This window comes from Pinus tabuliformis, chromosome 3_1 (assembly GCF_031772625.1).
Source record: "Pinus tabuliformis cultivar Carrire ecotype Pingquan chromosome 3_1, CPIR1, whole genome shotgun sequence".
In the NCBI taxonomy this organism is placed as follows: Eukaryota; Viridiplantae; Streptophyta; class Pinopsida; order Pinales; family Pinaceae; genus Pinus; species Pinus tabuliformis.
This window is the reverse complement of record NC_142301.1, coordinates 13,769,194-13,780,922: the sequence shown is the minus strand read 5'-3', so window position 1 is coordinate 13,780,922 and position 11,729 is coordinate 13,769,194.

Genomic DNA, 11,729 nt, shown 5'->3' with positions numbered 1-11,729 from the left:
TTCTTTTTGCAACTCCATTTTGCTCAAATGTGTATAGAGTAGTCTTTTGTCGTGCTATACCATACTTCTTACAGAATTCTTCAAATTCCTTCTTGCAAAACTCTCCACTGTTATATGTCCTCAGCACCTTTATCTTCTTTTTTGTCTGGTTTTCCACGAGAGCCTTAAATTCTTTAAACCTATCAAAGACTTCAGATTTCTTCTTAAGAAAATATATCCATGTATTCCTTGAGAAGCCATCTATAAATGATACATAGTACATAGACTTACCGAGTGATGGAAGCTTCACAGGTCCAAACACATCACTGTGCACAAGCTCTAATATTTGTTTCTCCCTCTTACCACCAGAGGGGAAACTCACCCGATTTTGCTTCCCATATACACAATTTTCACAGAAATCAAAATCCAAAGAGCTATTAGTCATACCTTCTACCATACCTTTACCATGAAGTATTCGAAGGCCCATCTCTCCATTATGTCTAAGCCTTTGATGCCATAGCATGGTATTTTCTCCAGAGACCACTAGATTTTCTACTCCACTTTCAGTAACCACAGAACTGTTGCACCCATCAACAACAATGCTACCTTGCAGCTTTTACAGAGTTCCAATCTGAATTCCCTGTATCAATACCAGTGCTCCTCGAACCATCTTGCAAGTATATTTCTCGAACATTTTTTTTACACATGCATCATCCATCTTGCTTATAGAAATAAAATTTCTAGCTAATGCAGGAATATGCAGAACACCCGGAAGTGTTCTAATCCTTCCACCTTGCAACTTCAACTTTAATTTTCCGCGACCAACAATTCTATCCTTCCTGTCATCCCCTAAGAAGACATCACCACCATCATATTTTTCATACTCGCAGAACCACTCTCTATGGGGAGTGAAGTGAAAGGATGCACCTGATTCAATCAACCATGCCTCATGATCTACATGTGTACTTGAAGAAGCCAAGTACAAATCCCTACCTTCATCTGAGGTAGTTTTCGCCTTTGCAGAAGCAGCATCATCAGATCCCTTTCCTTTGTCAGGAGCTTTAGATTTATAGTCCATTTTATAGTGCCCTTCCTTTCCACATTTCAAGCACACCTTTACAGGTTTTCCTAGAGATTTAGATCTCCCACTCGATGACTTATTTTTGTTTATGTTCTGGGACCGTCCTCGTACATACAAGGCATCACCATTCTGGCTCTCCATATTTTCTCGTCTCATCTCCTCCGTTAGCAAGGATGAGACTATTTCATCAAACTGCAAGGCAGTTGCATTTCTACCTATTGCAATAACCAGACTATCCCACAAATCTGGTAGAGAACACAACAAACTGATGCACTTATCTTCATCTAAAATGTTAATATCAACATATAATAACTGAATTACCATAGTATTAAATGTGTTCATATGCTCTGTCACCGAATCTCCATCTTTCAACCTCAGGTTATACGGTTTTTTCCATAGGAACAGTGTATTCACCAGAGAATTAGATTGGTACAAATTCCTTAACTTGTCCCACAAAGCCTTCGTCGTAGCTTCCCCTGATACATTCAGCAATACTGAATCTGAGACACACAATCATATTGTGCTTTTTTCCTTCTGATCCAACTTATTCTATTCTTCATTGGACACTCTTGTTGGTTTAGTACCCGGATCTACTATGATCCACTGATATTTAGCTACCAACAAATCCTCCATCTTAAGTTTCCACAACTCAAAACTTTGACCATTAAATTTCTCAATCTCTATATTTCCACTGCTTGCCATCTTCTTCCACCACCAAAATCAATCCTGCAGATCTCCCACTAAACAGGGTCTACCACAGGCCCGAGAAAAACCCCTCAGCAACAAAAGCATCCCCTTGAAGCCAAACTTGCTCTGATACCAAATGTAGGTTTTAACCCCGTACAAAAATTAACTGCATACAAATTCTAAAAACAGAAAATAAACAATAGTGAGATCATAACACATAAAACACATATACACAGATATTTTCCCCTAGATCCCGAAACCAAGACTACCAGATTTATTTTTCATTATGTTCCTTTCAATATTACAATACATATATACACATGCCGAAGCATCCAATACTATGGACTGAAAACCATCACGCCCAAATCCATGTGCGAAAACCATGCACAAAACCATGGATCCAATATATATATATATAACACAACCCAACATTCTCAAGGAATACATGGGTATATTTTCCTAGGAAGAAATATGAAGTCTTTAACAGGTTTAAAGAATTTAAGACTCTAGTGGAAAATCAGATAGAGAAGAAGATCAAAGTGTTGAGAGCAGATAATGGTGGAGAGTTATGCAAGAAGGAATTTGAAGAGTTCTGTAAGAAGTGCAGTATAGCACGACAAAAGACTACTTCATATACACCTCAACAAAATGGAGTTGGAGAAAGAATGAACATGACATTGATGCAAAAAGCAAGAAGCATGCTCAATGGTGTCGCGATAGGAAATGAATTATGGGCAGAGGTAGTAGATACTACATGTTACTTGGTTAACATATCACCTTCATCAGTGTTAGAGGATAAGACTCCATATGAGGTATGGACTAGTAAGAAACCTTCTCTTTCACATCTAAGGGTATTTGGATGTCATGCATATGTACACGTTTAAAAGGAGAAAATAACAAAGTTGGATAGTAAATCTGAAAGATGCATTTTTATTGGATATAAGGATGGTTTCAAATGTTATAAGCTTTGGAATCCAGAAACAAGGAAGTTTATGTACAACTGAGACATGGTGTTTAGAGAGGTGAGGGATCTTATTAAAAAAGAAGTCCTACGAAAGGAACCTGAAAAGATAGAGTTTGAACTGAAGGAGGAAGCATCAGACTCTACAACAAAACATGAATCAAAAGAAGAAGAGCCACAAACTCAAATTTTGAGAAGATCAGTTTGTGAGAGAAGGCAACCAAAGAGGTATAGTCCATCTGCTTTTGGTTCAAATTTTACTTTATCTGTTATGCTCTTAACCTGCAAGAAGATTACCAAAACACCAAATATGTGAAGAAATATACCCAGAACATAGAATAGTGAGAAACAAGAGCAATTATTTTATTATTTAGAAAGCAATTTTCACTTGCCTCTTCGAGGGGGCAACCTCCAATAGAGAAGAGCTTGATTACAAATAAGACATGATGCTTCTCGCAGGGAGTTTCTATCCTTTATATATGACTCATACATGCAATACCATGGTTCTTATTAATACCATCTATCTAATACCATGGCCCATTTTCAAATAACTGTGGTCCCGTCATTAATTGTGGGTTAACCACTTACAATTATTAATATGGGCTTTATTGACTCCTTACTTAACTATAACTATGACTCGATCCTACTACATAAATAAGGGGGTTAGGGTGGGACCCTAACATGCCCTCCCCCTTAAGAATAGCCTTGTCCTCAAGGTTGAAGCTGCGGAAACTGCTGAAGAATAGTGGCTTCGCAGGTTGCATCTTCCTGAGAGGTGTCTTTCCACTTGACGAGGACTTCCCTGATCATGCGGCCATGCAGGTGCCGTTCTTGTGTGTCTAGGATCTGTTCGGGTTGGACTCAGATTGACCCTTCTTCATCCAATTTAGGTAGACTGGTTTGAATTCTGCAATTGTTCCCAATCACTTTCTTGAGGCATGAGACATGGAAAACTGGATGGATTTTTGCAGTGGGAGGCAAAGCTAGCTTGTAATCCACTTCTCCAATGCGCTGAAGTACTTGATATGGTCCGTAGAATTTCGGAGATAGTTTATGACAACCCTTGTCTTTGAGTGAAGTTTTCTTATATAGTTGTAGCCTCAAAAATACCTGATCCCCTTCTTGAAATTGGCGCTTTGAGTGATGTTGATCTACCTGTTGCTTCATGCGGTTTTGAGCTTGATGAAGATTCTCTCTAAGATGGGCGAGCATGGTTGTGCAGTTTTGTAGGAGTTGATCCACTGCTTGTACCTTTGAGAACCCCTTGATATAAGAAGTAGGGGAAGGAGGGAGTTGACCATAAACTGCTTCATAGGGAGTCACTTTGGTGGTGGCATGATAGTTGGTGTTATACCACCATTCAGCTAGAGGCAACCACTGTACCCATAGATGTTGCTTTTCTGAAGTGAAACACCTAAGGTAGGTTTCTAGACATTTGTTGACAGCTTCAGTTTGACCATCCGTTTGTGGATGATAGGAAGTACTGAGTTTTAGTTGGGTGCCTTGTAACCTGTAGAGTTCCTGCCAAAAATTACTGGTGAAGATCGGGTCACGATCAGACACAATAGAAGTGGGCATGCCATGCAATTTGAAGATCTGATCCATGAAATATTGAGCGACCAAAGTCGGTGTAAATGGGTGGGGAAGGGCACAGAAATGAGCATACTTAGAAAGTCGGTCCACAACCACCATGATGACTGACTTTGGAAGACCTATAATGAAATACATAGAAACCTCCGTCCATATAGATGCCAGGATGGGCAACGGTTGTAATGTGCCTGGTGCTTTGACTGTCTGCCCTTTGTGGCATTGACAGACATCGCATTCCACTACAAAAGTAAGGATTTCCTTTTTCATGCCTATCCAAAAAATTATCTTCTAGTGCGAGCATATGTCTTCTGAAAGCCTGAATGTCCTGCAATGGGGGATGAGTGCAATTCTGCCAAAATGCGGCTTTTGAGGGTGGATGTTGGTGATATTACGACTCTGTCCTTGTAGCGAAGAATCTCATCCTGCCACGAGTATCCCTTGGTGGAATTTGGATCCGCCTGTAATTGAGTAATGAGTTGGGAGAGCCAGAGATGTGAAAACCATTCCCTGCGAGCCTCTTCAATCCATTCTGGAATGGGAAGGGAAATTGCGAGCAAGGTACTTTCCTCCTCAAATTGGCGAGATAATGCATCTGCTACACTATTTTCGCGCCCTTTCTTGTAAATGATCTCATAATCATATCCCAGCATTTTTGCGAGCCATTTATTTTGTTGTGGGGAGGATAGGCGTTGCTCCAAAAAATATTTAAGACTATGATGGTCTGTGCAGATTTGCAAACGTCGCCGCAGTAAGTAAGGTCGCAAATATCTACTGCATGTAAGATGGCCATCATTTCCTTCTCATAGGTAGATTGTCCCAGATTCTTCCCACTTAGTTGTTGGCTTGTGAAGGCCAAGGGTCGACCTTCCTGCATTAAGACCGCCCCAATACCCGTACCCGAAGCATCACATTCAATGACAAAAGATTTGGTGAAATCAGGTAGTGCTAAGACTGGAGTGGAACACATGGCATTTTTTAGAGCTGTAAATGCCTGTTGTGCATCATCATTCCAGAAGAATGAATTTTTCTTGAGGAGTTGAGTGAGGGGCTTCACAATGCGACCATAATTGCGGACAAATTTGCGATAATAGCTTGTGAGACCCAAAAATCCTCTCAGGCTCTTCAAGGTCTTAGGTTGAGGCCAATCCTGCATTGCCTGGATCGTTTTGGGGTCCACCTTGACACTTTCATGCCCCACAATGTGGCCCAAATACTCAACTTCTTCCATGCCGAAAGAACATTTGGACATCTTAACAAATAATTTATGCTTGCGGAGTAGTTGCAAGAGAAAATCTACATGCTGAAGATGTGCGGCCCAAGTGCAACTATAGATGAGGATGTCATCGAAGAAGACAAGGACAAATTTCCTGAGATATGGTTTGAGAAGGTGGTTCATAAGGCTCTGAAAAGTAGATGGGGAATTACAAAGACCGAATGGCATGACCAGGAACTCATAATGGCCTTCATGAGTTCTGAAAGCAGTCTTTGGAATGTCGACTTCCTTCTGCGAATTTGGTGGTAGCCTGAGCGAAGATCCAACTTAGTGAAGAATTGAGCCCCATTGAGTTCATCCAGCAAATCATCAACAACCGGGATGGGAAATTTATCTTTGACTGTCAACATATTGAGGGCCCTGAAGTCTGGACACATCCGCCATTCCCCATCTTTCTTGAGCACCATGACCACCGGTGATGAATAAGTACTAATGTTGGGACGAATGACACCTGCTTCCAAAAGTTCCTTGATTATTTTTTCTATTTCATTCTTTTGGGTGAAAATATATCTGTATGGGCGCACATTTGGTGGTTGGGCCCCTGGAACCAAGGTGATGCTATGATCATGTTCCCCTCACGAGGGTGGAAGCTCATGAGGCTTTTCAAAGACTAGCAGATGGTTATTTAAAATATGTTGCATCTCAGGATGAATCTGCAAAGAATTGGGTTCGATGGCCTGGATGGAATTAAATTGAAACATAACTCCATGATGGCCCTTTTTTAGCAATTTTTCCATCCTATGTGAGCTGATGATAAAGGGAGCTCCGGCCTGGAGTCCACGGAGGGTATGTGTGGAGTTGTTCTGCTTAAAGCTCATATATAACTCCTGGAAATCCATTGTGATTGGCCCAAGAGTGCGAAGCCATTCAGCACCGAGGACAATGTCGCACCCTCCCATGTGTATGGAAAACATGTGGGTCTTCAACTGATAATCCCCCATTTGAAGTTTGACATTTTCACAGCAGCCTTCACATTTCATTGTTCCCCATCCGCAATTTGGACTTGGAAGTTAGAAACGGCTCATACAAAACAAGGCACTGCTTCTGCGACTTTTTGATGAATGAAATTATGTATACTTCCACTATCAATCAAGACTACTACTGGGCGATGTTTAATAAAACCTCTGATTTTGAGAGTTTGAGGTGAAGAAATCCCTGCCAAAGCATGCAGCGAAATAACTAGTTCGTCCGGGACATTGTCCTTCTGGTTGTCCTCTGCTACCTCCTCCAGTTCCTCAAGTGGTGGGGCTCCCTCTGATGAGCTGTAATCAGTGGCATCAATTTGAAAAAATTTGGGCTCCTTGCATTCATGACCTGGGGAGTATTTTTCATCACAGTAGTAACATAATCCTCGCTTTCTTCTTTCGGCCATTTCTGCAGGTGACACCTTTTGAACCTTAAGTGTTTGAGTCGTGTTGTGAGCCTGTGGGGGGCGACCCTTGGTGGTGAAATTTGGGCGAATGACTGGGCTGCTAACACACGTTCCACGTTACAAGCTACCTTGCAAACCTCCAACCATGTGGGAGGGTGGTGTAGGCGGATGTGGGCTTGTATGGCCTCTTTAAGACCGTTGATAAAACATTCCATGTAGAACGCATCTGGGAGATCCCTAGTGCGGAAAGCTAAGGCTTCAAAGGCTGTAACATATTCATCCACTGTTCCAGTCTGTCGAAGCTTAGTGAGACGACCCAAAAAAGAAGATTCCTCGTCAAAGCGCTCTGTAAGAGCTTTTCTGAAGGTGGCCCAAGTCATAAAACTTCCATTGCAACGTTGATGCCATTCCCACCATTGCCATCTTTCATTGTCCAAGCACATGCTCCCCACCATAAGTTGAGTCTCATTACCTAAGATGTTATTCAGATTGAAATACTGCTCCATTTGTGCTACCCATGCGGCCGGGTGAGAACCATCAAATTTATGCATATCTAGCTTGGGAGGTCGCAGACGGGATTGGCGGGTGCCCCAGAGGTGAAGAGAGTGGCTAGACTCACCCTCACTGTGTCCATTGCCAATATACGCCTCCTCGCGGGCTTCCTCCTTGCCCTTAAAGAGTGCGTCAGATAGTTTGTCAAGCTGGGATTGGATGGCTTGCAAGGATTGTTCAAGTTTGTTGATCCTCTCATTGGCCATAGCTTGAGCTCTAGTTTCTACCATGCACCAATCCGATGTACTTGAAATTTGGGACCGCCCGAATTTTTTTTCACTAACAATTGAATGGTACCACCTTGCTCAGTTCGTCGTCCTGATTCTTATGGGCTAGATCACCAATAAGCTCCCCGAGGGGTCTCAGACTTTTTTTTTTTGAAAACTCCTAACGGAGTTTTACTCCTTGCTTAGGAATACTGTAGTCGTTGAATCCTCAAAATGTTATTGCTGCCAAAAGTCTTGCGAAAATCACGCCCCAGTATAGGAACCCCACACAACTACTCAGATCTGGTGGATCTGAGAGATCTGAATGGCTGATCGGATAGCTCTGATCGGCGGACAGATTGCTACTGCGGATCTGATGGATCTAATAGATCGGAAAGGCTGGTCTGCTAACTCGGAACTGCGGGACTGATGTCTACTACTGCTGCAAACCCCCTTGCGAGATCTGATCTGGCAGAGATTATGCATGATCCCAAGATAGAAAAGGGAACTATGGTCTCGAGGAGTTTCAGGTGCTACAGATCACAATATACATAAGGGTCTGGCAGTAGTACTCGGCCCAATGTTTCAGGGTTCTAACTAAGGAGGATCAACCGTACCCTTATCCATACAACCCGACTACCCTATCGTACAGGTGAGTAATCTCTCCGAGTGCTGTTCTCGATGTACTGTAGCAGCAATACGGCCGACAGTTTATCTATGGTGAGGTTTCAAAGGAGCTAGGGGGCTTCCGATATACCTAGAGGGTACTTGGAAGACAGTCTGTGTGCGGTTCTGTCTAATGCGCTACTACTCGAAGGGGTACCCACAAGGGTTACAAGGGAGTCCAACAAGCGTGACCACCTCTTGTATTTCCTTTGTGCATGCCTCCCCAAATCCGCAGGTTTATGCGCTCAACAACAAATCTCGTGGTTTAAAGACGCCGGAACACGTCTCTAGCCAAAAAAAAAATTGCTAAGAAATGGAGATTCCACCTACCCTGGAAAGTGCTCTGATACCACTTGTTATGCTCTTAACCTGCAAGAAGATTACCAGAACACCAAATATGCGAAGAAATATACCCAGAACATAGAATAGTGAGAAACAAGAGCAAGTATTTTGTTATTCAGAAAGCAATGTTCACTTGCCTCTTCGAGGGGGCAACCTCCAATAGAGCAGAGCTCGATTACAAATAAGACACGATGCTCCTCGCAGGGAGTCTCTATCCTTTATATAAGACTCATACATGCAATACCATGGTTCTTATTAATACCATCTATCTAATACCATGGCCCATTTGCAACTAACTGTGGTCCCATCATTAATTGCGGGTTAACCACTTACAATTATTAATATGGGCTTTATTGACTCCTTACTTAACTATAACTATGACTCGATCCTACTACATAAATAAGGGGGTTAGGGTGGGACCCTAACGTTATCTATTACTGATGATAATCCCATGAATGTCAGGGAGGCAGTGGATTCAGAGGATGGAAAACTATGGAAAGAGGCCATGGTTGATGAAATTACATCTTTGGATAAAAATGAGGATTGGGATTTGGTGGAGTTGCCAGCTGGAAGGAAACCAATTGGGAGAAAATGGATGATCCAGGTGGATGTTGGTGGCCATCCACCAATTCCACTTGGACCCCCACCATTGTTTCTTTCATTTTTTCAATTTCCTTAATTGTAGCACAGTTTATTATTTTTAGCAGTTTCTCGAGTCCTAAACTTTCGGAGCCATTTTGAGGCCCTAAACAACATTTTTTTGGCAATCTACCGCCATTTATTTTTTTTAAGAAAATGGTCTTTTCCGTCGTATTCCACGGAGAGATCTTTCCAACGGGGTATCATGTGCGTCAAACGGAGATAATATGACCAAGTCACAACCTCGGGAAGTTGGTTGTCCAACTAACCCCAACGGGGCCCGTAAACTCTTGGTATTACGTCTCCTCGGGTTAGGGTTTTGGTTGTTTAGGGTTTTCTCTTATTGTTCAATAATAAAAATGCCCTTGAGCCTCATTGTAACACAGTTTAAAGGCATGTAGCCACCACTTCTCTTCTCAAAGATAAGCTACCATCGTCGAGATAGTCTCATTTCCATACTGTTTGTAAGCATATTTCATTATTTGATATTAAGCAAAGGAAGTGCTACTTCTACTGCATCTCTGTATTTATGGTCATATCTATAATTTTTTGTGTTCCTGTTTAAATTCGGATCAATGGGTGTTTAAGAAGAAGATGAATGCAAAAGGAAAGGTAGAGAAAGACAAAGTTTGTTTGGTAGCAAAAGGTTATTCCTAGGTGCTTGGAAATGATTTTGGTGATATTTTTTCTCCTGTTGCCAAGTTAGCTTCTATTATATTACTTTTATCTATTGCTACTTCTTTTGATTTTGAGGTAGAGCATATGGATGTGAAACGAACATTTCTTCATGGGGATCTGGAAGAAGATATCTACATGAAGTGACCTGAAGACTTTGCGGTAAAGGGTAAGAAAGAAATGGTATACATGTTAAAAAATTCTTTGTATGAGTTAAAATAGTCATAAAGATGTGGTATCAGAAATTTGATACATATATACGAGAACTTGGCTTCACCAGAAGCAATGCAAATTACTGTGTCTATTTTAAATTAATTGGTGACTGTGTTATTTATTTGGTCTTGTATGTGGATGATAGGTTGTTGATTGGAAATGACAAAGAAATTATCTAGAATTTGAAGACCAAATTATCCTCCAAATTCGACATGAAGGATCTTATTGTTGCAAACTATATTTTGTGCATGGAAATTAAATGAGATTGGGCAAAGAGGAAACTCTAGTTAAACGAGAGGAAGTATGTCAAGAAAATATTGTAGAGGTTTAATATGCAAGATAGTAAAACGGTGAAGGTTCCTATTCCTGTAGGTGTAAAGTTATCTACTGAACAGTGTCCCAAGACACAAGAAGATGAATAGGACATGTCCCGTGTTCCATATGAAAGTGCAGTTGGTAGCCTAATGTATGCAATGGTATGTACTAGACCATACATTACACATGCATTGGGAGTATTGAGCAAGTTTATGTCAAAACTAGGGAAGGAGCATTGGACAACAGTGTAGCGGGTTTCAGGTATTTGCGTGGCACTAATGATTATGGTCTGTGCTATCAAGAAAGACCGAGATTTGATAGAGTTTTGGAAATCCATGGCTTTATTGATGCATACTGGGCTAGAGATCTAGATCATAGAAAATCTACAAGTGGGTATGTGTTTAACCTATTTGGAGGAGAAGTTAGTAGGATGAACAAAAGACATTCTATAGTGGCTCTTTCAACTACAGAAGTTGAATACATGATAGCCACTCATGCAAGCAAGGAAGCATGGTTGCAGAGATCATGTTCAAGTATGGGGTTTGTACATTGAGCTATAAGGATAGATTGTGATAGCCAAAGTCCAATTTTCTTAGCTAAGAACCCTACTCATCATTTGAAGACAAAGCACATTGATGTTCAGTATCACTTTGTGAGGGATATGGTTGAGGAAAAAGAGGTGTTGTTGGTAAAGGGGGACACTTTGAAGAATGTTGCAGATGCATTGACGAAGTCTGTGAGCATTGAGAAGTTTTCTTGGTGTAGAGAAACAATGAGCATTGCAGGGCTGGACCAATGACTAATCTCTCCTATGACCTCTTGTGTGGAAAGAAAACAATAAGTGGGACATACCCAAAGTTGGTGGGCGGACCTACCCATGGTTTTGTGCATGATGGTTTTTTTACCATGGTATTTTGTAGATCTGGTCAAGAGAACTACGATTATGTTCTAATCCAAGGTTAGTGGATTTGGGTTTATGAATGCTTCGACATGTATATATACGTATTATAACATTGAAAGGAATATAATGAAAAAAAAATCTGGTAGTCCCGATTTTGGGATCCAGGGGAAATCTCTGTGTATATTTGTTTTAGGTTCTTGCCATTGTTTATTTTTCTGTTTTAAGAATTTGTTTGCAGGGAATTTCTCTACAGGGTTAAAACCTACATTACCTTGCC